At 41.4% G+C, this 25,605-nt stretch overlaps 1 protein-coding gene across 1 annotated transcript in view; it reads left to right on the top strand.

Moving 5' to 3' along the window:
* ATRN (attractin) overlaps window positions 1-25,605 on the top strand; it is a 236,352-nt gene that overhangs the window by 26,403 nt on the left and 184,344 nt on the right. The gene's annotated exons all lie outside the window — the stretch shown is intronic.

Below are 25,605 nucleotides of genomic sequence, written 5' to 3' on the forward strand. Positions count from 1 at the left end.
CCTGTATCGCCCGTCATTACGCACAGAGCGAACTCACTCTGTGTAGTAATGATGGCGGGGTGCCGCAGCGGCGATCCCCGGGGTCCCCAGCAGCGGGACCGCGGCGATCTAACATCTTATCCCCTATCCTTTGGATAGGGGATAAGATGCCAGGGGCGGAGTACCCCTTTAAGTCAGACCATTCCGCATGTGGCTTTTAATTATTTTTTTTTCTCTCTCTATTTCTATCTTGTCGTCTTCTTCCTTTCTCTTTCTTTCTTCCTTTCTCTATTTCTTTCTTTCTCTATTTCTTTCCTTTTTGTCTTCCTTATGTTTACGTTCGTTCTGTACAGTGAACATATAGCCCTGAGCGCACATTTCTCGATCCCTTCATCTGCCACCTAAGTGTTGTGGACTCCTTTTTGTTCTGGTTTGATGGTTCTTATATGCAGCAGTACATGTGCACTTTAGTATGCCTTTGAGGGGTTTGCATCGACATACGGCCCTATTGCACCTATTCTAATGTTTGCTCTGGTTTTTATGGGGTTTGTGTGTTTTTTCTATTGCTACATTTCTGTGCATTCTGTATCATTTAAAAAACTTTTAATGAAAACCTATTTACACAATTTTTTCTTTACATTTTTTTAGTTGACTTATTTACACAATTTTTTCTTTATTTATTTTTACATTTTTTAGTTGACCTATTTACACAATTTTTTTCTTTATTTTCTTACATTTTTAAGTTGAAAGAGGGGGAAAAAGGGGGTTTATTTTAATTTGTAATATGGAGAAGATTTTTTTATGTTTTAAAAAACATATTTTTAGTTGGCGTTCTGTTTTTTTTAAATTTTTTTTACACTTTTTTTTCTTTGTTCCCCTAAGGCAGTGCTGTCATAACTGACACCCTCCGGATGTTGCAAAACTACAACTCCCAGCATTGGCTGTCCGGGCATGCTGGAAGTTGTAGTTTTGCAACATCTGGAGGGCCACAGTTATGACACCACTGCCCTAATGGATTTGTATGAGCAAGCTTTCACTTGCTCATACTGATCAATGTTATACTATTGTGTTACATTTATACATTAGACCAGTATACAGTTACTATAGGCGTCGTAGTTGAACAATGTTGGTTTTTCTTGCCTCTGGCTATTAGCAGCAGCGGCTGGGGGCCCCCAGGTATTGGGGTTGGTGATTTATTTGTATAAGTGTATAGAAAAGTTACCTAAATGGGGAGATTTTTCTTGCATGGGTTGCACTGAGTAGTACCTGCTGCGAGAGAAGTCCTGATCCTTCCGTGTTATCTTGTTCTTATCACTCTCTTTCCACCTTTTGGATGACTTTCACTTCTTGAGTAATGCTCCTTACAATACTGAATACTTGCCCTTAAAGGGGTACTCCGGTGGAAAACTTTATTTTTAATTTTTTTTTTTTTTTTAAATGAACTTGTGCCAGAAATTTAAACAGATTTGTAAATTACTTCTATTAAATAATCTTTACCCTTCCAGTACTTTTTAGCAGCTGTATACTACAGAGGAAATTCTTTTCTTTTTGAAATTTTTTTTTTGTCTTGTCCATAGTGCTCTCTGTCCGTGTCAGGAACTGTCCAGAGCAGTATAGGTTTGCAATGGGGATTTTCTCCTGCTCTGCACAGTTCCTGATACGGGCATCAGGTGTCAGCAGAGAGCACCGTGGAAAAGACTAGAGATGAGCGAACTTAGAGTAAATTTGATTCGTCACGAACTTCTCGGCTCGGCAGTTGATGACTTTATCCGGCCTAAATCAGTTCAGCTTTCCGGTGCTCCGGTAGGCTGGAAAAGGTGGATACAGTCCTAGGAGACTCTTTCCTAGGACTGTATCCACCTTTTCCAGCCCACCGGAGCACATGAAGGCTGAACTAATTTACGCAGGATAAGTCATCAACTGCCGAGCCGAGAAGTTCGTGACGAATCGAATTTACTGTAAGTTCGCTCATCTCTAGACAAGACAAAAAAAAATAAAAAAAATAAACGAATTTACTTTGTAGCATACAGCTGCTAAAAAGTACTGGAAGGATAAAGATTTTTTTCATAGAAGTCATTTATAAATCTGTTTAACCTTTCTGGCACCAGTTGATTTAAAAATAATAATAATAATAAAAATAAATAAATTACAAAATTTCCACTGGAGTACCCATTTAAAGGGCCAGTAACCCCAAAGATAAACTGTAAAAGTCAAGCAGTGTTATAAGACAATGATTCACATTCACTCGGTATCTGGACATCTGCAGGTTGGAATGTTATCTGTCCGATCCATTTCTTGAGATAATCCAATATCCAGCGGCCGCTTATCTCCACTATATATGTAGACATTTCATGCACGCTTACTATGTAAGTGATGACTGTGACCCAGTTAGTAGTATGAGGATTGGTTATATATATCGGCACGATTACAATTGGCACCGGATATATTGTGTGTTATTCTGATTGGTGTCCTGCGGTGGACTGGATCATATAAGGATGACTTTATTATCACAGATTGGTCACATGGGCGTCTGCGCTTTGTCCCATTATAATGGAATTTATCCAGACGGCTACAAAATCGTAACACAGAAATGTCCTAGTTATACAAAATCAATGCATCTCATGGGGGAACAGTCTCCACCAGTAATTTACATTTCTTAGCATCTAATATGTGGACTATACAAAGCCTCAGCTGCTGAAGAACCCCATGGATACGCTACAGCTGCTCATAGGGAGTGCCTTGCATCAATTATCATTATTGTTAAGTCCCCTCTACTCAGTTTCATCAGGCTATGCTTATACACTTAGCTGCACCTATAGCAAGACCCGTACCACCAAGGCTATGCTTATACACTTAGCTGCGCCTATAGTAACACCAGTACCACCAAGGCTATGCTTATACACTTAGCTGCACCTATAGCAAGACCAGTACCACCTAGGCTATGCTTATACACTTAGCTGTGCCTATAGTAAGACCCGTACCACCTAGGCTATGCTTATACACTTAGCTGCACATATAGCAAGACCCGTACCACCTAGGCTATGCTTATACACTTAGCTGTGCCTATAGTAAGACCCGTACCACCTAGGCTATGCTTATACACTTAGCTGTGCCTATAGTAAGACCAGTACCACCAAGGCTATGCTTATACACTTAGCTGCACCTATAGCAAGACCCGTACCACCAATGCTATGCTTATACACTTAGCTGCTCCTATAGCAAGACCAGTACCACCTAGGCTATGCTTATACACTTAGCTGCACCTATAGCAAGACCAGTACCACCTAGGCTATGCTTATACACTTAGTTACACCTATAGCAAGACCAGTACCACCTTGGCTATGCTTATACACTTAGCTGCTCCTATAGCAAGACCAGTACCACCAAGGCTATGATTATACACTTAGCTGCACCTTGTAGTAATCGCAGTACCCACCCCAATGGCTATGCTCGTACACATGGCTGCACCTACAGTAAGCTCAGTACCAGTACCCCCAAGGCTATCCTCATATAATGTACTGTACCTATAGCAAGACCATTACCACTGAGGCTATGCTTATACTCTTAGCTGCGCCTATAGCAAGTGCAGTATCCCAATGGCTATGCTCGTACACATGGCTGCACCTATAGTATGACAAGTAGCCCAATAGCTATGCTCATACACTGTTCTGCACCTTTTAGTAAGCACATTACACATTCCCCCAAGGCTATGCTTATACATATAGCTGCACTTATAGTATTCACAGTACTATTACCCTAAAGGCTATGCTTATACACTTTGTTGCACCTATGGTAAGGGCAGTACCAGTATACCAAAGGCTTTGCTCACATGCTGCGCGACACCTATAGTAAGCATAGTACCAGTACCCCAAGGTTATGCTCGTACACTGTGCTGCACCTATAGTACCTCAAGGCTATGCTCATACACTGTGCTGCACCTATAGTAAGAACAGTACCAGTACCCCAAGGCTATGCTCATATACTGTGCTGCACCTATAGTAAGCACTGTACCAGTACCGCAAGGCTATGCTCATACACTGTGCTGCACCTATAGTAAGAACAGTACCAGTACCCCAAGGCTATGCTCATATACTGTGCTGCACCTATAGTACCTCAAGGCTATGCTTATACACTGTGCTGCACCTATAGTAAGAATAGTACCAGTACCCCAAGACTATGCTCATACTGTGCTGCACCTATAGTAAGAATAGTACCAGTACCCCAAGACTATGCTCATACTGTGCTGCACCTATAGTAAGAATAGTACCAGTACCCCAAGACTATGCTCATACTGTGTGACACCTAAAAGCTGTCTATGCTCTGCTGGCAGGTTTACCTCCTGTGGATTCTATATTGCACTCCACACAATAGAGATAGAGATAATACAATGATCATTCACAATGCACACTCCACCACAATCCAATGATTATTCACAATGCGCACTCCACCACTATCCAATGATTATTCACAATGCACACTCCACCACAATCCAATGATTATTCACAATGCGCACTCCACCACTATCCAATGATTATTCACAATGCACACACTCCACCACAATCCAATGATCATTCACAATGCACACACTCCACCACAATCCAATGATCATTCACAATGCACACACTCCACCACAATCCAATGATCATTCACAATGCACACTCCACCACAATCCAATGATCATTCACAATGCACACACTCCACCACAATCCAATGATTATTCACAATGCACACTCCACCACTATCCAATGATTATTCACAATGCACACTCCACCACAATCCAATGATTATTCACAATGCACACTCCACCACAATCCAATGATTATTCACAATGCACACTCCACCACTATCCAATGATTATTCACAATGCACACACTCCACCACAATCCAATGATTATTCACAATGCACACTCCACCACTATCCAATGATTATTCACAATGCACACTCCACCACAATCCAATGATTATTCACAATGCACACTCCACCACAATCCAATGATTATTCACAATGCACACTCCACCACTATCCAATGATTATTCACAATGCACACACTCCACCACAATCCAATGATTATTCACAATGCACACACTCCACCACAATCCAATGATTATTCACAATGCACACACTCCACCACAATCCAATGATCATTCACAATGCACACTCCACCACAATCCAATGATCATTCACAATGCACACTCCACCACAATCCAATGATTATTCACAATGCACACTCCACCACAATCCAATGATTATTCACAATGCACACACTCTACCACAATCCAATGATCATTCACAATGCACACACTCCACCACAATCCAATGATTATTCACAATGCACACACTCCACCACAATCCAATGATTATTCACAATGCACACTCCACCACAATCCAATGATCATTCACAATGCACACTCCACCACAATCCAATGATTATTCACAATGCACACTCCACCACAATCCAATGATTATTCACAATGCACACACTCCACCACAATCCAATGATTGTTCACAACGCACACTCCACCACAATCCAATGATCATTCACAATGCACACACTCCACCACAATCCAATGATCATTCACAATGCACTCACTCCACCACAATCCAATGATTATTCACAATCCACACTCCACCATAATACAATGATTATTCACAATGCACACTCCACCACAATCCAATGATTATTCACAATGCACACACTCCACCACAATCCAATGATTGTTCACAACGCACACTCCACCACAATCCAATGATCATTCACAATGCACACACTGCACCACAATCCAATGATTATTCACAATGCACACACTCCACCACAATCCAATGATTATTCACAATGCACACTCCACCACAATCCAATGATCATTCACAATGCACACTCCACCACAATCCAATGATTATTCACAATGCACACTCCACCACAATCCAATGATTATTCACAATGCACACTCCACCACAATATAATGATTATTCACAATGCACACACTCCACCACAATCCAATGATCATTCACAACGCACACTCCACCACAATCCAATGATTATTCACAATGCACACTCCACCACAATCCAATGATTATTCACAATGCACACTCCACCACAATCCAATGATTATTCACAATGCACACTCCACCACAATCTAATGATCATTCACAACGCACACTCCACCACAATCCAATGATTATTCACAATGCACACTCCACCACAATCCAATGATTATTCACAACGCACACTCCACCACAATCTAATGATCATTCACAACGCACACTCCACCACTATCCAATGATTATTCACAATGCACACACTCCACCACAATCCAATGATCATTCACAATGCACACACTCCACCACAATCCAATGATCATTCACAATGCACACACTCCACCACAATCCAATGATTATTCACAATGCACACTCCACCACTATCCAATGATTATTCACAATGCACACTCCACCACTATCCAATGATTATTCACAATGCACACTCCACCACAATCCAATGATTATTCACAATGCACACTCCACCACTATCCAATGATTATTCACAATGCACACACTCCACCACAATCCAATGATTATTCACAATGCACACACTCCACCACAATCCAATGATCATTCACAATGCACACACTCCACCACAATCCAATGATCATTCACAATGCACACACTCCACCACAATCCAATGATTATTCACAATGCACACACTCCACCACAATCCAATGATTGTTCACAACGCACACTCCACCACAATCCAATGATCGTTCACAATGCACACTCCACCACAATCCAATGATTATTCACAATGCACACTCCACCACAATCCAATGATCATTCACAATGCACACACTCCACCACAATCCAATGATCATTCACAATGCACACACTCCACCACAATCCAATGATCATTCACAATGCACACACTCCACCACAATCCAATGATTATTCACAATGCACACACTCCACCACAATCCAATGATTGTTCACAACGCACACTCCACCACAATCCAATGATCGTTCACAATGCACACTCCACCACAATCCAATGATTATTCACAATGCACACTCCACCACAATCCAATGATCATTCACAATGCACACTCCACCACAATCCAATGATCATTCACAATGCACACTCCACCACAATATAATGATTATTCACAATGCACACACTCCACCACAATCCAATGATCATTCACAACGCACACTCCACCACAATCCAATGATTATTCACAATGCACACTCCACCACAATCCAATGATTATTCACAATGCACACTCCACCACAATCCAATGATTATTCACAATGCACACTCCACCACAATCTAATGATCATTCACAACGCACACTCCACCACAATCCAATGATTATTCACAATGCACACACTCCACCACAATCCAATGATTATTCACAATGCACACTCCACCACAATCCAATGATTATTCACAATGCACACACTCCACCACAATCCAATGATCATTCACAATGCACACACTCCACCACAATCCAATGATTATTCACAATGCACACACTCCACCACAATCCAATGATTATTCACAATGCACACACTCCACCACAATCCAATGATTATTCACAATGCACACACTCCACCACAATCCAATGATTATTCACAATGCACACTCCACCACAATCCAATGATTATTCACAATGCACACTCCACCACAATCCAATGATTATTCACAATGCACACACTCCACCACAATCCAATGATTATTCACAACGCACACTCCACCACAATCCAATGATTATTCACAATGCGCACACTCCACCACAATCCCTGTGTGGCTAGAAAACACAATGGTATTGGGGACGTCCAGGGGTTGTCCATCCTTTTCTGGGCCATTTGTGACCCCTGAAGGGTTAACTTAATGATATAAGTTGCTCTTTTTTTGGAAGCAATTGTTACAATTTTAATTCACAAGAGGCCGAACGGATGCGGATTTTCCTCCAGACGGTTGTGTAATGGTCCCGTCCGCCGCTCCTCTAGACGGTTGTGTAATGGTCCCGTCCGCCGCTCCTCTAGACGGTTGTGTAATGGTCCCGTCCGCCGCTCCTCTAGACGGTTGTGTAATGGTCCCGTCCGCCGCTCCTCTAGACGGTTGTGTAATGGTCCCGTCCGCCGCTCCTCTAGACGGTTGTGTAATGGTCCCGTCCGCCGCTCCTCTAGACGGTTGTGTAATGGTCCCGTCCGCCGCACCTCTAGACTGGTGTGTAATGGTCCCGTCCGCCGCTCCTCCAGACGGTTGTGTAATGGTCCCGTCCGCCGCTCCTCTAGACGGTTGTGTAACGGTCCCGTCCGCCGCTCCTCTAGACGATTGTGTAACGGTCCCGTCCTCCGCTCCTCTAGACGGTTGTGTAACGGTCCCGTCCGCCGCTCCTCTAGACGGTTGTGTAAAGGTCCCGTCCGCCGCTCCTCTAGACGGTTGTGTAAAGGTCCCGTCCGCCGCTCCTCGTGTCTCTGACCTCAATATGTATTTTCATGGATTTTAGTTCAGCTTTTCCAGGGTGACTTATTCAAGCGTATTAGTAATTCCCAAAAACTTTTCACATGAGACCCCCCCCCCCCCCCCAACCAATGGTTAGAATGAGCCAGGATGATCGTGTGGCTGAGCATTTCTCTCTCTCTCTCTCCCCGGCTTGCTATAGGAGAACGGTCTCCATAGACTTACTATAGAATCCATCTCCTGCAGGGAGTAGGCGAGGAAAGGGTTAATCTACGTGCTTGTTCTAGTGTCGGTAGGGGGTGTCAACACCCAAGCACAACTGATCAATACCAAAGGTGCCTCCAGCTGTTGCAAAGCTACAACTCCCAGCATGCTCGGACAGCCTCCGGCTGTCCGAGCATGCGTAGAGTTGTAGTTTTGCAACAGCTGGAGGCACCCTGGTTCGGAAACCCTTTTGGCTGTGACGCCCCCTCCCATAGACTTGCATTGAGGGGATGGGGCGTGACGTCACTGACTTCCGGTGTGGTGGTCGGGACCCAGACCCTCCAGCGCTATCGGAGCCAAAACAGGTGGGTGCCGCATGCTATATTGCGGGGGTCCCCAGTGGCGGGACCCCCGCGATCAGACATCGTATCCCCGTATCCCCTCCCCCACCCTCCGAGTCAATAAAAAAAATTAAACTTGCCCGTAATGGGGGTGGTCCGGGCCATCCATCCTTCCTGTAGTGTCCGGCGGCATTCCGGGTGGAGGGTGAACCGGTCCCGGCTGTCCTTCTCCGGGGGTCATCTTCTCCACTCCGGGCAGGCTCCGGCCTAGTAACGCTGCATAGACGCCGCTACGCAGCGACGCATCTGACGTCACAGCGTAGCGGCGTCTCTGCAGCGTACTAGGCCGGAGCCTGCCCGGAGTGGAGAAGATGACCCCCGGAGAAGGACAGCCCGGACCGGTTCACCCTCCACCCGCAATGCCTCCGGACATTACAGGAAGGATGGATGGCCTGGACCACCCTGACAGGCAGGGGGAGAGAAGCGGGTGGTGGTGGCGGCGGCCTATGGCACCGCAAAAGCCACTGCAGTGCATTGATTTAAAGCGCCCGCTTTAAATAAATGATCTGCAGCGGTGTCGCGGGGGGATAAATAGCCGATAACTTATACCGGAATATTGGTATAAGTTATCGGCTATCGGCCCTAACCTCCACCGATTATCTGTATCGGCCCTAAAAAACAATATCGGTCGATCCCTATAAAAACCTTTATTTTTTTTTTTTTTTTATATCAACTGGCTCCAGAAAGTTAAACAGATTTGTAAATTACTTCTATTAAAAAAAATCTTAATCCTTCCAATAATTATCAGCTGCAGAAGTTGAGTTGTTCTTATCTGTCTGGCAACAGTGCTCTCTGCTGACATCTCTGCTTGTCTCAGGAACTGCAGAGTAGAATAGGTTTGCTATGAAGATTTGCTTCTACTCTGGACAGTTCCCGAGACACGTGTCATCAGAGAGCACTTAGACAGAAAAGAACAACCTTAACTTCAGCAGCTCATAAGAACTGAAAGGATTAAGATTTTTTAATAGAAGTAATTTACAAATCTGTTTAACTTTCTGGAGCCAGTTGATACATAAAACATTTTTTTTTTCCTGGACAACCCCTTTAAGTAGCGCTGACTGTATAGTACCCGTCGTTCCCGGTGGTGTCCTCATTGAGATGCGTTGTGAACATGTGACCATTGAGTAAATGTGTAAATCGGCTGTGTTTACGCCGCTGACTTTGTGAAAGTTACTCATGGCCTCCAGCTAAAACAAAAAATAAAATTGTGAGCTCAGTTTGGCAGACAGAGCTGTGAGGGGGAGGGCTCCTGCGGGCACCAGTTGTCTTACAGCCAGACACAGGTGTGAGCCAAGGTCTAGAGGAATTCTTCATTTAACGACAGGATGGGGTTAATTTAAAATAGTAGGGTGTGTGTGTGTGTGTGTGTGTGTGTGGGGGGGGGGGGGGGGGGGGTTGTTGTTTTCTACATTTGTCAGTAAATTTTTTTTATACTTTTGGTGTGACGCATACTAGTCACATGACTGTGCCGTCTTCTTACTTAGTATCGCGCAATTTCTGTTGCCTATTAATAGTAGTTTATAGACTATTTTGCGTCTTGTTCGCCTGTTATGATGCGGGCGGTGATTATTTTATCGCAGTTAAATGTTTTATGGCCACCCCGACTGGATCACCGGACATTAATGACGGGCTTGTACCGCGTGGCTGAGTCACCTTGTTTATTGAATTAAATCAGGAAGTATCACCGTATCTAAGGGTTTTTATAAGCCACCGGACTAGTGGTAAAACAGAACCTGAAAACCTTGGAGGATTCCTGTGTAGTCATCGGGAAAATATGTCAGAAGTTATAGTCTTGTAATATAGGAGCTGTATTATAGTAGTTATATTCTTGTATATATGAGCAGTATTATAGTAGTTATATTCTTGTATATAGGAGCAGTATTATAGTAGTTATAGTCTTGTATATATGAGCAGTATTATAGTAGTTATATTCTTGTATATAGGAGCAGTATTATAGTAGTTATAGTCTTGTATATATGAGCAGTATTATAGTAGTTATATTCTTGTATATAGGAGCAGTATTATAGTAGTTATAGTCTTGTATATAGGAGCAGTATTATAGTAGTTATATTCTTGTATATAGGAGCAGTATTATAGTAGTTATATTCTTGTATATAGGAACAGTATTATAGTAGTTGTATTCTTGTATATAGGAGGCAGTATTATAGTAGTTATATTCTTGTATATAGGAGGCAGTATTATAGTAGTTATATTCTTGTACATAGGAGCAGTATTATAGTAGTTATATTCATGTATATAGGAGCAGTATTATAGTAGTTATATTCTTGTATATAGGAGTAGTATTATAGTAGTTATATTCTTGTACATAGGAGGCAGTATTATAGTAGTAATATTCTTGTACATAGGAGCAGTATTATAGTAGTTATATTCTTGTATATAGGAGCAGTATTATAGTAGTTATATTCTTGTATATAGGAGCAGTATTATAGTAGTTATATTCTTGTATATAGGAGCAGTATTATAGTAGTTATATCCTTGTATATAGGAGGCAGTATTATAGTAGTTATATTCTTGTATATAGGAGCAGTATTATAGTAGTTATATTCTTGTATATAGGGGGCAGTATTATAGTAGTTATATTCTTGTATATAGGAGGCAGTATTATAGTAGTTATATTCTTGTATATAGGAGCAGTATTATAGTAGTTATATTCTTGTACATAGGAGCAGTATTATAGTAGTTATATTCTTGTACATAGGAGCAGTATTATAGTAGTTATATTCTTGTATATAGGAGCAGTATTATAGTAGTTATATTCTTGTATATAGGAGCAGTATTATAGTAGATATATTCTTGTATATGGGAGGCAGTATTATAGTAGTTAAATTCTTGTATATAGGAGCAGTATTATAGTAGTTATATTGTTGTATATAGGGGGCAGTATTATAGTAGTTATATTCTTGTATATAGGAGGCAGTATTATAGTAGTTATATTCTTGTATATAGGGGGCAGTATTATAGTAGAGATATTCTTGTATATAGGACCAGTATTATAGTAGTTATATTGTTGTATATAGGAGCAGTATTATAGTAGTTATATTCTTGTATATAGGAGGCAGTATTATAGTAGTTATATTCTTGTATATAGGAGCAGTATTATAGTAGTTATATTCTTGTATATAGGGACAGTATTATAGTAGTTATATTCTTGTATATAGGGGGCAGTATTATAGTAGTTATATTCTTGTATATAGGAGCAGTATTATAGTAGTTATATTCTTGTATATAGGAGCAGTATTATAATAGTTATATTCATGTATATAGGAGCAGTATTATAGTAGTTATATTCTTGTATATAGGGAGCAGTATTATAGTAATTATATTCTTGTACATAGGAGCAGTATTATAGTAGTTATATTCTTGTACATAGGAGGCAGTATTATAGTACTTATATTCTTGATCTTTTCTCCATTGTCACTGGAAGGTATTCCCATCTGACACAATACAACTAGACTGTAGTATTATAGTGTGAATGCGCTTTTGTTTTAGCAGGACACAACAGCTGAAAGGCCTTAAAGAGGTATTCTGGTGGAAATTATTTTTTTTTCATATCATCTAGCTCCAGAAAGTTATACAGAAATTACAGTAAATTACTTGTACAAATAAATCTTAGTCCTTTCAGTAATTACCAGCTGCTGTTTGCTCCAGAGGAAGTTGTGTAGGTCTTTCCAGTCTGACCACAGTGCTCTCTGCTGACACCTCTGTCCATGTCAGGAACTGTCCAGAGCAGGAGAAAATCCCCATAGCAAACCTCTCCTACTCTGGACAGTTCCTGACACGGACAGAGGTGTCAGCAGAGAGCACTGTGGTCAGACTGAAATGAACTACACATCTTCCTCTGGGGTACACAGCATCTGATAAGAACCGAAAAGATGAAGATTTTTATATAGAAGTAATTTACAAATCTATTTTAACTTTCTGGCACCAGTTGATTTGAATATATTATTTCCTCTGGAGTACTCCTTTAATAATCCCAGCTCTCATTATCCTCTCCTCTTGGACTCTCTTACTGGGTACATTACTCTACAGGGGTGTGAAAAGGAAAGAGTATTGTGAATGTACAGTATACGTTTTCAGTCCAGTAAATGTATTTTTCATGTATGGGGATAGTTCCTGTTCGTACAGGCTGGGACAGGAGTTGTTTGGAGCACCTGATGGTGACGTGCGGCATGTTGTGGGGTAGAGAAGCCTTTCTGTAATCCAGGACTACTTGATGTGGTGATACAACCTTCACACGGGCAGCAGCCATGGGGTTTTTGATGTGGAAACTGCACTGATCTCCACTTTAGGGTCTATTCACACGCACAGTATTCTGGACAGATTTGATGCGCAGGATTTTCTGCTGCAGATTTCAATGTAAATCTGCACAGAATACTGTACGTGTGAATAGACCCTTAAACCACAAGTATTCTTTTTACTTTATGTTGGTGTAGCACTGCATGTATACGTGTGTGTGTATGTGTGTGTGTGTGTGTGTATATATATATATATATATATATATATATATATATATATATATATATAATCTCTATTAGGGGTGTGAATCGCCAATAATTTGGCGATTCGATTCGAATCGCGATACCAGGGTGGCGATTCGATATATCGCAATACTGTCATGTTGGCGATATATCACGATATATCGCGATATTCCCTATTAAAAGCTTGGGAAAACTTATTCTAGCTGAGAAAGAACAAGATCCCGCGAGAGTTGTCCTGTGAGTGCGTACGTTCTCCTTCCTGTTTGTTCTGAGTCTGTAGTCTCGCGGTAGCAGCCTGCGAGTGGGACAGAGCTGATAACAGGTACACTGCCAACTAGTGGTCAGGAGTTTAAGTGTTATAAAAAAAAAAAAATAAGACAGACAAATAGGACTGTGACTCAGTGAGTGAAATACAGTAAATGTTAATTATAATAATTTATAAAAAAAAAATCGATTCTCAGAATTTAAAAAATCGATTCAGTATCGCGGAACAAAAAATCGCGATAATCGCAATAATCGATTTTTTTCTTACATCCCTAATATCTATCTATCTATCTATCTATCTATCTATCTATCTATATATATATATATATATATATATATAATATTATAGTAGGCGACTGCAGCACACCAAAGGGACCTAATGAATGCTGTGGGTTCAGGCGGACTGAGACCCCGGTCCTAGGTCCAACCCTGTAGATACAAAGAAGGCGACTGGCATAGAAGCCAGCGATGGATCGATGCAAAGAAAGTCCCGTTTATTATAATAAAATCCAGAGACACACAGTGAACAAGTTAACGCGTTTCAGGCAAAGCCACCTTTAGGCAAATAAGGGTGGCATCACTTGAAACGCGTTACCTTGTTCACTTTGTGTCACTGGATTTTATTATAATAAACGGGACTTTCTTTGCATCGATCCATTGTTGGCTTCTCTTCCATTTCTCTGGACTATTGGTGCTGCCATACATCTGCCGTGCGGTGGACAGGATACCTACTGTGAGCTGACCTACTTATCTCTAAATAAGGCGACTGTAGTCATGTGATCCCAACACTTGTTCCTTTTGGTTTTGCATCCAAACTGTGTGGTCTGGTAAATGCATCAGATTTTGCGACCGACATGGATATGGGCATGGGTGACGAAAAAAGTGCGTGGTGTTCACGACAGTATTGATAATTATGTGTAAAAACTGTTGTAAAATGCTGGAAAATCACCAAATTAATAAATACCATGGAAAATACCTTTTGGGGAAAAGAACCCCACAAAGAAAACACTCCGCTTAGTAAATCACCCCCATTGAGTCTTATTTCTGACCTCTACAATTCAGCACTGACCTTTTTCAGTTTTTAATAGGAACATATGACCCTTGACCATAGGTTAGTTAAAGGGGTATTCCAGGCCAAAACTTTTTTTTATATATCATCTGCCTCCGGAAAGTTAAACAGATTTGTAAATTACTTCTATTAAAAAAATCTTAATCCTTCCAATAGTTATTAGCTTCTGAAGTTGAGTTGTTGTTTTCTGTCTAACTGCTCTCTGATGACTCACGTCCCGGGAGCTGTCCATCTCCTATGGGGATATTCTCCCATGATGCACAGCTCCCGGGACGTGACATCATCATTGAGCAGTTAGACAGACCACTTCAGAAGCTAATAACTATGGGAAGGATTAAGATTTTTTAATAGAAGTAATTTACAAATCTGTTTAACTTTCCGGAGCCAGTTGAGATATATAAAAAAAAGTTTTGCCTGGAATACCCCTTTAAGGCATGCTTCCTCTTCCTTGCCCTCTAGCACCCTGTAAGTTGCCGTTGTCCTTGCTATAGACCAGTGTTTTCCAGCCAGAGTGCCTCCCGCTGTTGCAAAAAACTCCCAGCATGCCCGGACAACCAACGGCTGTCTTTTTACGCCAGGACTTGTAGTTCTGCACCAGCTGGAGGCTTCCTGGTTTGGAAAAACTGCAATAGACCTTCTGTAAATTTTCAGAAAACTTTTAATTCTGCAAAAAAAAATATGTCTTTACATATGAGGAGGGGGTGCAGCTGCAGTATATGTTCCTTAGTGGAAGACTGAATGCTGTATATATTTAATGCTGTTAAAATCTTTTAATGCTGATGAAATCTTACGTGGCAAATGAAAAAATACCTATTAAATGCTGTAACCTTTCTGCTTTGAAATATAATGCAAACTCGATCCAACATGTTTCACCTACAGGTGGTGTCTTCAGGGACAATGACCAGTAAGGGTGAATGTTAGTTATGGTCCATAGTGTGACTTTAAATTACTCTAATGTATCTAATAAAGGTTTCCACTTGCACCTACAGTATACACACAGGATTAAATACAGGAAGCTTGCTGATTTTGAATCCTAATGCAACGCTCCCCCCCCCCCCCCCCCCCCCCCCAACGTGTTTCACCACCCTACAAGTGGCGTCTACAGGGACAATGACCAATGGCGGTCATACACTACGGTTACAGTGTTAGCAATGGTCTTTTGGGAGTGGCACTAGGGCTTCTGTGTGACTGCTACCTTTGCCTTCCATACCCTATACCAGTGTTTCCCAACAGGGTGCCGCCAGCTGTTGAAAAACTACAACTCCCAGCATGCCCGGGCAGCCAACGGCTGTCCGGGCATGCTGGGAATTGTAGTTTTGCAACAGCTGGGGGCACCCTGCTAATGAAACTTCTATAGGGTATGGAAGGCAAAGGTAAGCAGTCTGGGAATTGTAGTTTTGCAACAGCTGGAGGCACCCTGGTAGCGAAACACTGCTATAGGGTATGGAAGGCAAAGGTAGCAGTCACATAGAAGCCCTATTGCCACTCATAAAAGACCATTACTAACACTGTAACCTTAGTGTATGACCGCCATTGGTCATTGTCCCTGTAGACGCCACTTGTAGGGTGGTGAAACACGTTGGGCGTAGTGTTGTATTAGGATTCCAAATCAGCAAGCTTCCTTTATTTAATCTTATGTGTATACTGCAGGCGCAAGTGGAAACCTTCATTAGATACATTAGAGTATTTTAAAGTCACACTACAGACCATAACAAACATTGACCCTTACTGGTCATTGTCCCTGAAGACACCACCTGTAGGTGAAACATGTTGGACGGGGTTTGCATTAGGTTTTAAATCAGAAAGATTACAGCATGTAATGGGTATTTTCTCAGTTACCACTATAGCATGGTGGAGCTTTGTCTGTGATGCCGCTGAGGTTTTGTGCCTATATCTCCGAAGTTTATATTATTGTTTAAGGCTTTTTACATCTGTTAGAAGTAACAATAATCCTATAAACCTCGGTGCGTGGACTTTGTTCTTCTTCTGCTTTGTGCGATACTGATCTGTTATTTATCACAAAAGGAAGTTATCGCCTCTATTAATGTCAAAGAGACGGATCGAAAGTTCAGCTGTATAAGCCTTTGCTTGTATTATAGGGAGGGGACATTTACTTTTTATCTGTTTTGTGCAGATTATATAATGGGATGTAGGTCTGTGCCGGGAATGAGTGTTTTTAGCTGCTCTAGGTGCCTTGGTGCTAATGTTGTTAAAGGGGTATTCCAGGAGAGAACTTTTTTTTTTTTTTGTATGTTAGATTTGTATATATAGATTTGTATATTACTTCTATTTAAAAAAAAATCTTAATTCTTGCAGTAGTTATCAGCTGCTGAAGTTGAGTTGTTCTTTTCTTTCTGACCTCAGTGCTCTCTGCTGACATCTCTGCTTTGCTTCTACCCTGGACAGTTACCGAGACAGGTGTCATCAGAGAACACTTAGACAGAAAAGAACAACTCAACTTCAGCAGATCATAAGTACTGAAAGGATTAAGATTATCAAATAGAAGTAATTTACAAATCATTTTAACTTTCTGGAGGCAGTTGTCTGTCTTTCTCAGGAACTGTCCAGAGTAGCAGCAAATCCCCATAGCAAACCTATCCAGCTCTGTACAGTTCCTGAGACAGACGGACAGGGGTCAGCAGAGAGCAATGTGGTCAGACAGAAAAGAAAAACTCAACTTCAGCAGCTGATAAATACTGTAGGGTTTGAGATTTTTTTTTTTTTAAATAAAAGTAATTTACAAATCAGTATAACTTTCTGGACCCAGTTGATGTTAAAGGGGTATTCCAGGAAAAACTGGCTCCAGAAAGTTATACAGATTAAATTGCTTCTATTAAAACATCTCAATCCTTCCAGTAGCTATCTGCTGCTGAAGTTGAGTTGTTCTTTTCTTTCTGACCACAGTGCTCTCTGCTGACACCTCTGTCTGTCTGTCTGTCTCACTGTGGTCAGAACAACTCAACTTCAGCAGCTGATAACTACTGGAAGAATAACGATATAAAGCCAGTTGATATAAAAAAAAGGTTTTTCCTGGAATTCCCCTTTAGGGTCTATTCACACGTACAGTATTCTGCGCAGATTTGATGCGCAGAATTTTCTGCTGCAGATTTCAATGTTAACTGAATGACTGATCACAGCTTGAAATCCTGCGCATCCAATCTGCGCAGAATACTGTACATGTGAATAGACCCTTAATGTGTAATGCAGGGTCTCCCACTGCTGCAAAACTACAGCTCCCAGCATGCCCAGACAGCATTCATCTGGGAGTTGTAGTTTTGCAACAGCTGGAGGCACCCTGGTTGAATTTGTGTACGACTCAGTGCTGGAAAAGTCTCTATGAATGTGCAGTATGTTACCACATTCACAACTATGGTCCTCATTTACTTAGAAAATCGGGTTGTAAGTCTATCTTGCTTTCTTACCCGACTGCTTTTTTCCCCTGGTATTTCTTATTATGTCGCATCCTGTTTGTCGCACGTGGGTTTTGTTGGTTTTGGTTTCCAACTCCTCTGAGCTGTCGGGAAAAAATCCACAACAATTCAACAAATTCGGGTTGGAAACCTTTATAAATACGTGGGAAAGCTCAGAAATGTCGGGTTACGCCCCTTTTTCGGGTTTGGGAGAATCCACATCGGGTCCGTTGGGAAAAAATGTTGCATCGTGTCGCAGACTGGCGCACGATGTCTGCTACATGTCGCAGACAAAGATGCGCCAAAAAAACCCCCAAAAAACAAGTTGGGTTTAGAATAGTAAATGAGGACCAATCTCTTACGTGTCGCAATGATTTTCTGAATTTTGTTGTCTACAACCTAAAGTTCCTATATAGCCCTAGTAGAACCATTTTGGGAATGTTTATTTATTTTTTTGCGGATAGATTGTGTGCAGCAAGGCTATTATGGGAGGATAATGTTAGAGGTTCTTGTGTATGCCTTGTGCTTACTTGTTTTAACTAATGTGGCAAGCGTGAGGTTTCAGCCATATTTATTCCTATTTCTGAACAGAAATGATATTTTCTCATGCTGCCTACATTTCCCATGATTACTCTAACCTTACAGATAGAGAGGGGGTGACGTCTCATCACTGCATTTCACCCAACAACACGAACCTTATCACCTGACTCCGAAGCCTACACTGCTTGGACTGATGCCTGGGTTGGCGACCGTTCACACTATATGCAATGTTGAGGCGTTTCCTTACTCAAAATGAGATTTTTAAAGAAATATTGCCGTGAGGAGAAAGTAATTTGACCTATAATTACAATTGATGTGTTTTTATGAAGATTTTATGTCTTCAGACTGTGATCAGACTATAAATTACATGTTAAAAAAATCTTAATCCTTCCAGTACTTATGGGCTGCTGTATACTACAGAGGAAGTTGTGTAGTTCTTTTCCGTCTGACCACAGTGCTCTCTGCTGACACCTCTATCTGTGTAATGAACTTTCTAAAGTAGGAGCAAATCCCCATAGCAAACCTCTCCTGCTCCAGACAGTTCCTTACATGGACAGAGGTGTCAGCAGAGAGCACTGTGGTCAGAAAAGAACTACACAACTTTCGCTGTAGTATAGAACAGCCGATAAGTACTGGAAGGATTACAATTTTTTTAATAGAAGTCATTTACAAATCTTTTTAACTTTCTGGTACCAGTTGACTTTGAAGAAAAAAAAATAAAAAAATAATAATAATTCCAATGGAGTACCCCTTTAATGTAGCCGCATCTGGGTGGATTTCTTGGCTGTAATTACGGCATTGGCTTCTTAAAGGGGTACTCTGTTCCAAACGCTGAGCAGCAAACTGTTCCGAATGCTGGAGCCGGCGCCGAGAGCTTGTGATGTCATAGCCACGCCCCCTCTCGAAGTCACGCCCCCGCCCCCTCAATGCAAGTCTATGGAAGGGGGTGTGAGTAGCCCTTTAATATTCTGACTTCCTTGCAGGGCTTGTGCTCATGCACAGCAGCCAATCTCAATAAGGCCGGGTTCACACCACGTTTTTCCAGTACAGTTCCCATATACGTCTTCAATTTGAAAACCGTACGGAACCGTAATGAAAACCGTACGCATTGACTCTCCATTGAAAACCGTATGCCAAAAGATGCATCAGGTTGTGTCCGTTTTGCATCCTGTACGGTTTTGTCCGTTTTTTTCCCCGTACCCAAAATCGTAGCCCACCATGGTTTTTGGTCCGGGTGAAAAACCGTATTTATTTTATTTTTTTATTTTTTTAAACATGAGTCAATGGGAACCGTACAGAACTGTGTATACTTTTTTTCTTTAAAAAAAACAGATGCAACCGGACATCATTTCTCAATATTCCAGGAAAAAACTTATTTAATAAAATTTTTTTTTTTTTTTTTTTTTTTTTTTTTTAATATATCAACTGGGTCCAGAAAGTTAAACAGATTTGTAAATTACTTCTATTAAAAAAAATCTTAATCCATTCAATAGTTATCAGCTGCTGAAGTTGAGTTGTTTTCTGTCTGGCAACAGTGCTCTCTGCTGACATCTCTGCTTGTCTTGGGAACTGCACAGAGTAGAAGAGGTTTGCTATGGGGATTTGCTACTACTCTGGACAGTTCCCGAGACACGTGTCATCAGAGAGCACTTAGTCAGAAAAGAAGAACTCTACTTCAGCAGCTCATAAGTACTGAAAGGATGAAGATTTTTTAATAGAAATAATTTACAAATCTGTTTAACTTTCTGGAGCCAGTTGATATATAAACATTTTTTTTTACCTGGAATACCCTTTAAAAATTTGTACTCGTTTTGATAGTTTCGTCAGGTTTTGAGGAATCAGTTTTTCATTCAAAAACCTGATACGGGAATTGTATTACAAAAACGTGGTGTGAACCCGGCCTAAGCCGAGCTTCAGTATAATCCGTCAATGACACCGATGGACGCTGTAACTGAATATACACTGCAGTATAAACTCATATGGGCCGCATATGTTTACACAGAACTGTGCATGGTCCTTTCTTGGACTGTGTTGCGATACCAGACACGGCCTTGTGTGGCGCTGTTTTACAATAAGACGACTTTTTGTCGTACATCTCCTGTTATTTCGAGTAGATGTCACTCTGTGTGTATTCTATTTGACCCGAATCGTGTCGGTCCGTGACTGGCGGCCATTGTCGGCCCGGTGTTTGCGGTTTGTATCTTTTAGGTGTTTGCTCAGGATTTGTGTATGAATACGCTTTGTGTTTGCTTTATGTGTGAGCAGCCGCCAATCTGCTGATCTGTCACAAGGTGCGGTTATAGCTGCGGAAAAGGCTTCTCTGTAGGGTTCGGAGGACCCCCAAATAGACTGTGGCACGGCCAAGATACTAGGATGCCCTGCAGAGTAAAGCAGTACGGTATAGCACGAGCTATTGCAAGACTGCAACCCCCAGCATGGAATGCTGAGAGTTGTAGTCTTTAAACAGCTGTAGAGCCGTAGGACGAAGGACACTGTATTGCAGGGACTCCATTGGTGGGGGTCCGATCTTTAGCCTGTAGAACTAGTATAATGCTACTTCTTCAGCACTGTTTTGAATAGTGCCCATCTACTCTACATATTAAAAACACATGCACGCTCGGCCAAGTTGAGCATGCTTGTATAGGGGGTTTAAGAGTGATCGCTATCAGCTAAATGAGCATTTAGTTGGCTATAGCTGTAGTAGTTTTATTTCTGGGTGAGATTTGCTTTTCTAGTTAGTCCTTAAAATAGTAGTAGTAATAATAATAAAAATATTAATAATAAATAGAATAATATGAATACAAATAATATTAATAATAATAATAAAAAGAAAAAAAATAATAATAAAAAATAATAATAATAATAATTAGAGATGAGCGAACTTACAGTAAATTTGATTCGTCACGAACTTCTCGGCTCGGCAGTTGATGACTTTATCCGGCATAAATTAGTTCAGCTTTCCGGTGCTCCCGTGGGCTGGAAAAGGTGGATACAGTCCTAGGAGACTCTTTCCTAGGACTTTATCCATCTTTTCCAGCCCACCGGAGCACCGGAAAGCTGAACTAATTTATGCAGGAGAAGTCATCAACTGCCGAGCCGAGAAGTTCGCGACGAATCGAATTTACTGTAAGTTCACTCATCTTATAATAATAATTCGAATAATAATAATATTAATAATACTAATAATAATAAAGAATATTCATATTATTTTTATTATTAACAAGAATAATTATTCTTATTTTTATTCTTTTTATTCTTCTATTTATTATTCTTATGCTTCGTATTCTTATGCTTATTCTTCTTATTTTTATTCTTCTTCTTTTTATTCTATTAATAAATAAAATTATTATTATTTTTTAGTTCATTTATTTTGCGCACACAGATTCCGCTGTGCCATATACTCAAATTGGTCACTATACAGGCAAAATACAGAAAAAAAATCCCAGGCAGGATCATTTATTAATGTGCGACTATTACATTGCAATTGGGAATATCTAATAATCCTGAACCGCCTTGAGCATTCTGGACTATCGGTATTGTACTGTATTTATACTGCGGTATCTAGTACACTGGGAACGAGGAAGTGTCTCCTGGAAGATCTCACATTAATGTCAGTGTTTTACAGTCCTCGTCTATTCGGTTTACAGCTGCGTAACCTCAATAAGTCATCCATTATGATGTTACTGACTTGGAAATGATCAGGTTCATAGTCCAGGAGGGCCCCTCTAATCTGCCACCCGATAGTCCATAAAACGCTCGCACTCATCTGCTGGATAGGCAGGAGACCGGAGGCGTGAGAGAGAGACTACTACACTATTCAGAACGGATCTTGTGGCACTTACTAGTCTTCCAAATGCTGGGAGTTGTAGTTCACAGTAGTCATGTGACCTCTCTAGAAGATAGACTGATCAGAAATAATGTTGATACAATTGATAGAACGATGGGACAGGCACTACCCCGGTGCTATCCCTCTGTTCCCCGCTGTGTTGCTCAGCAATGGTGAGAAGAACAAATTTTGCAGCACTCACCAGGAACTTCACAAGGTACTTAGTGCTAATTTTTTGCCCGTGTGGTCTGGACGCAGATAGGGCGACACCGTCGCCCTATCTGCGCCCAGACCACACGTGCAAAAAATGCTGCCTAATGAAGTTCCTGGTGAGTGCCGCAATATTTGTTCTTCTAAGATAAGTTCACTAACGTTGGATCTGTATAAATTGTTATAATAATTTGGGGAACTATTTACAAACTCCATTTAAGATTCTTCCACCCCCCCCCCCCTTTAAGGGGAAAGGGGAACATGAGTCCCTGACTGTCCCCTGTAGTTAGGTATGGAATCTCCCCTTTTAGGTAGAAGCCCCTCCCAGTAGGTAGAAATGCACCCTATTAAGTTGAAGCCCCCAGTACGTATTCCAACCGTATACGGATTAAAATTTGTACACCCGTTTTGATACAGTTTTTAGTCCGGTTTTGATACAGGAACTGTATTGCAAAAAACGTGGTGTGAACCCAGCCTTGGTTACTAACTACAACTCCCAGCATGCCCTGATACAGCATGTGGCTCAGTAGTTGCCCTAAACAAAAACTACAACTTCCAGCATGTGGAAAGTGTTTCCCAACAAGGGGTGCCTCCAGCTGTTGGGAAAACTACAACTTCCAGCATGTGGATATGTATAGTAGTATAGGTCAGTGTTTCCCAACAAGGGGTGCCTCCAGCTGTTGGGAAAACTAAAACTCCCAGCATGTGGAACGGTATAGTAGTATATAGTATAGGTCAAAGTTTCCCAACAAGGGGTGCCTCCAGCTGTTGGGAAAACTACAACTTCGAGCATGTGGAACTGTTTAGTAGTATATAGTATAGGTCAGTGTTTCCCAACAAGGGGTGCCTCCAGCTGTTGGGAAAACTACAACTCCCATCATGTGGAACTGTATAGTATATAGTATAGGTCAGTGTTTCCCAACAAGGGGTGCCTCCAGCTGTTGGGGAAAACTACAACTTCGAGCATGTGGAACTGTATAGTAGTATATAGTATAGGTTGGTGTTAAGCAACAAGGGGTGCCTCCAGCTCTTGGGAAAACTACAACTCCCAGCATGCCCGGACAGCTGTTGGCTGTCCGGGCATGCTGGGAGTTGTAGTTTTCCAACAGCTGGAGGCGCTCTGGTTAGGAAACCCATATATAGTATATGGTGAAACATTGGAGGATTGGTTGGATTAATACCGCCCATTGCCGCTATTTTAATATAAAAATACCGGCCAGGTGTCAACCCTACTTCCACATAGACTACGGTGTAGAGAAGGCTGATGCATTCACTGACAGGCAGCGGAGAGGAGCAGGTTGTTTGCTCGCTCTGAAGCGCAGTGTAAACCCTGCGGTCACCCTGGAATGTAATTATAAGAAAAGTGATGAAGAGAAGATCCTTGGAGGGCTGAGCGCTGTGACCGTACGCGTAACAGCCTGTGCTGCTGAGTAGTCTGCGCCGCAGTATCAAGCATTGTGTCAGCTCTCAGTAGACACCATCAGCATCATGTCATTTCAGGTTCCTGCTGTCGACTGGCCGGTAACAGTCCTGTCCTATTAATATGGAATTAAAGGGAACAGTTTTGTTTCAGCCAGAAAAGAATATGGGAAGATTGATTTAACCCATAAAACCCCTGATCTGTATGAATAATAATAGATAAAACATTTACTTTACCACCCAACCATAAACTAAGGGTCATCCACCATGACAGCCCCTCAATATCCCCTCTCTCCATTTATGTGTGTATTTATGGTTTATACATCATACCCCATTTATTTACCTTTTAACGTCTCTTTAACCCCTTAAAGGGGTACTCCGGTGGAAATCTTTTATTTATTTATTTTTATTTTTTAAATCAACTGGTGCCAGAAAGTTAAACAGATTTGTAAATTACTTCTATTAAAAAATCTTAATCCTTCTAGTACTTATTAGCTGCTGAATACTACGGACTAAGTTATTTTCATTTTGGAACACACAGCTCTCTGCTGACATCTCTGTTCATTTTAGGAACTGTCCAGAGCAGCATATGTTTTCTATGGGGATTTTCTCCTACTCTGGACAGTTCTTAAAATGGACAGAGGTGTCAGCAGAGAGCACTGTATTCATGATTTCAGCAGAGAGCTCTGTGTTCCAAAAAGAAAATAAATTTCTCTGTAGTATTCAGCAGCAAATAAGTACTGGAAGGATTAAGATTTTTTTTAATAGAAGTATTTACAAATTTGTTTCTCTTTCTGGCACCAGTTGATTTAAAAAAAAAAAAAAAAAAAGTTTTCCACCGGATTACCCCTTTAAGGAACAAGACGATTTTAACCTTAAAGGGGTACTCCGCCCCTAGACATCTTATCCCCTATCCAAAGGGATCTTCGCTGCGGCACCCCGCTATCATTACTGCACAGAGCGAGTTCGCTCTGTTCGTAATGACGGGTGATACGGGGGCTGGAGCATAGTTGCATCACGGCTCCGCCCCTCGTGACATCACGGCCCACCCCCTTAATGCAAGTCTATGGCGGGGGCGTGATGACCGCCACGCCCCCTCCCATAGACTTGTATTGAGGGGGCGGGACCCCGGCGATCTGACATGTTATCTCCTATCCTTTGGATAGAGGATAAGATGTCTAGGGGTGAAGTACCCCTTTAAGGACCAGGCCAATTTTATTTTTGCGTTTTCGTTTTTTCCTCCTCGCCTTCTAAAATCCATAACTTTTATATTTCCATCTGCAGACCCATATAAGGGCTTGTTTTTTGCGTGACCAATTGTACTTTGT

This window comes from Hyla sarda, chromosome 1 (genome assembly GCF_029499605.1).
Source record: "Hyla sarda isolate aHylSar1 chromosome 1, aHylSar1.hap1, whole genome shotgun sequence".
Taxonomy (NCBI): Eukaryota; Metazoa; Chordata; class Amphibia; order Anura; family Hylidae; genus Hyla; species Hyla sarda.